Source organism: Leguminivora glycinivorella, unplaced genomic scaffold (genome assembly GCF_023078275.1).
Source record: "Leguminivora glycinivorella isolate SPB_JAAS2020 unplaced genomic scaffold, LegGlyc_1.1 Scaffold8, whole genome shotgun sequence".
NCBI lineage: Eukaryota > Metazoa > Arthropoda > Insecta > Lepidoptera > Tortricidae > Leguminivora > Leguminivora glycinivorella.
In genome coordinates, this window is record NW_025952833.1 from 526,026 (window position 1) to 529,350 (window position 3,325).

Consider the following 3,325-nt stretch of genomic DNA (forward strand, 5'->3'; position numbering starts at 1 on the left):
TATTTACACGGGAGTGACTATCTTTTGTTCTTGTCTATCGCCGGTACCTTATCGCTTCTGGTGGGACAAGTGCCTTACGCCGAGGCTTGCGTGGGCGACGGTCGCGCGATGGTCGCGCGACGGCAATGCGACGCATACGAAATCAAACCTTATCGATATGGAAGTATGAGACGCGACGGCGACGGTCGCGCGACCGTCGCCCACGCAAGACACGGCGTAAGTGTTTAGTACTTTACCATTTTATCTATACTAAAATTATAAATGGGAAAGTGTGTGTGTCTGTTTGTTTGTCCGTCTTTCACGGTAAAACGGAGTGACGAATTGACGTGATTTTTTAGGTGGAGATAGTTGAAGGGATGGAAAGTGACATAGGCTACTTTTTGTCACTTTCTAACACGAGCGAACCGGCAATAGCTAGTCAACTATAATTAAAACTTCCACTACTAAATGCAAATGAAACTGCGAACTGCTACTATAAAAAAACTTTCACGATCGAATAAACAACAGGATAATGAATGATGCATTAATGAGGTGTAATTAATCTTCAGTGACAAGAGTTTAATTACCCGGAAGTTATATTGCTCTTTATAAAAGAATAAAAAGGTTTTTAAAGCATTTCCGGGGGTATCCGGTCCTATTATAAGGTTTGAATAAACGTCCGCTGATATTCATGTCCAGCTACAATGCTATTTACATCTAGGATTTGAGGATTTCACTATGAATAAGAGATTGATGTGACAGTATGCACGTATATATGCACGTAACTCCAAAATGGCAAATATATTTTTCACCACACCAACTAGTAAAGGCTTACTTTTCTATTCGAAAACAGATATCAAAATTGATTTTTATCCACAAGAGTGCAAAGTAATTTCACACAAATTTTAACTTGATATCTTGAGCTGGCTGATCGAAGCTAGCCACCTATAAATGATGATTTTGAATCATAAATATTGAATAAATTGGTAGATTTAATTTAGTTTGATGTTTCATAGTCAGTATTTAGTTCATGTTGGCGCTCAAGATTCCACTTCTTGATGATTTCACTCAAGATTTCTTGAGTTGATTTCTTGATCATTTCCCAAGATTTCACTTGGAATCTTTCGCTTGTTCTGGTATCAATATTGGCACGTGCGGTTAAACAACAACTTTGCCCCCTTGTAAAACAAATAACTGTTTATTTGTAATATTTATTGGGAAAAAACATAGGTTTACAAAATACTTTCACAATTTAATAGTGAAATTTAATTTTAAAAAGTGGCTTTTTAAAATTCCTGCATTGATTCTCAAAACGCAACGTGACGTCATGTTACACTTGACCTCTGTAAGTGAGAGCGAGAAAGAGTTATTCTTTTCTCGTTCCCACTCGTGTCTACGGCCAGACGTGTGACGTCAGAGTACACTCGATCGAGCGCGCCAAAATGGTTGCGTTTAAATTGCCAGAAAATAATAGTGGTTTTAGTTTTCTTTTCTATTTTCTTATAGTTTATATTTTGAATGTGACACATTTATTTAGAACGTACTGCTTTCGATGTAGGGAACAAATCAAATTATTTGATTAAAATATTTTTGATTTGTTTTTTTTTTGGCGGTCGAGGTGGTGTAGCGGTCGAACACGTCAGCCGCGATAGCTGGAGACCCGGGTTCGATTCCCGGCTTCGCCACCAGTGGGCTTGATCGCTTTTTCTTTAGTGTATGGTATCTATTTCAGTTTATAACGTACTGCTTTGTTATTCGGAAGATTTTACTTCAGTCACCCCCATCTTACTTTACATAAGTTACTCAAAAATATGCCTGACCTTGGCGAATCAAGAGCTAGAACTTTTTTTGAAGCAGTAAACATTACACGTCGTACTAGGTAGTCTTACTAGAAACGTGAAATTGAGAAATAATAATTTTTTTGAACTTCAATTTCGACGATAATAAAAGCAACGGGGTTAAAGTTTTTAAAAACACCTAGAAAACATTCACATATCCATTTCAACACAACTCCGTAACCTAATTTGTACACAACACGTTACAGCGAGTTGTCACGGACATGTTTTTGTCTGATAATTCCATTTGCGAAGCCTCGAGATGTCCTCTGGAGAAATAAGCGAGATTTGCATAATCTCGCTCGTGTGTAGGAAGAAGAAACGTTACCGTTGGTCGAAATATTATTGTAGAGAGTCAACGCTCGAATATGGAAAAAATTCTCAAGCACCGCAGAGCTTTAGCTGAAAGCAAAAGTTATAGTTTTTTTTGTACGAATCAGCAATCTTGCCTTGTAGGTATGTGTTGGAAAATGTATGTGATATTGGTTCCGGTATAAATTTGGTTCTATTAATAGCCAGCAGCAGTTCTAGTCATAGCCGGTTGGAGTTGGGCAGGACATGTTACTAAGCAGAGTGATGGCAGGTGGACTAAAATGTTAACAGAATGGTGGCCGTTAACAAATATAAGAAGTGCCTGGCATCCATTCACTCGTTGGGTCGACGACATCCGGAAAATTGTGGGTCACAACTGGATGAGACTAGCCCGGAACCGGGAGAAGTGGGCGATATATGGCTGATATGTTGATGATGATGAATAACCGCCGCGCAAACTGCGCTTTGGGAGCGCTCTCTGCATTTCATATTTCAAACGTTTAAAGCTACTGGTAGATGCTAAAAGGAAGTAAATATATTGTTGTACCGTTGTCGAGAATATTTTACTCGTATGTTCTGTAAGGGTAACATTCTCGCTCGAAAATATTTCTTATAGTAAACGGAGAACGTTTTCAAAAACAGCATAACTGTAGAAAGATGCAACACACTTAGTTCTTTTGAAGCGTTTCTCGTGATTCGATGATTTACAGTTTTTAGGGTTCCGTAGTCAACTAGGAACCCTTATAGTTTCGCCATGTCTGTCTGTCTGTCTGTCTGTCCGTCCGTCCGTCCGTCCGCGGATAATCTCAGTGACCGTTAGCACTAGAAAGCTGAAATTTGGTACCAGTATGTATATCAATCACGCCAGCAAATTGCAAAAATAAAAAGTGGAAAAAAATGTTTTATTAAGGTACCCCCCCTACACGTAAAGTGGGGAGTGTTTTTTTTTTCATTGCAATTCTAATGTGTGATATATTGTTGGATAGGTATTTAAAAATGAATAAGGGTTTACTAAAATCGTTTTTTGATAATATTCATATTTTCGGAAATAATCGCACCTAAAGGGAAAAAAAGTGTGCCCCCCCTCTAACTTTTGAACCATATGTTTAAAAAATATGAAAAAAATCACAAAAGTAGAACTTTATAAAGAATTTCTAGGAAAATTATTTTGAATTTGATAGGTTTAGTAGTTTTTGAGA

General features: G+C 37.8%; 1 non-coding gene across 1 annotated transcript; it reads left to right on the top strand.

Moving 5' to 3' along the window:
* Nucleotides 1-1,590: 1,590 nt before the first annotated feature.
* Trnas-cga lies at nucleotides 1,591-1,664 on the top strand. The gene has a single exon. It is a non-coding gene; the product is annotated as a tRNA-Ser (tRNA).
* Nucleotides 1,665-3,325: the final 1,661 nt, after the last annotated feature.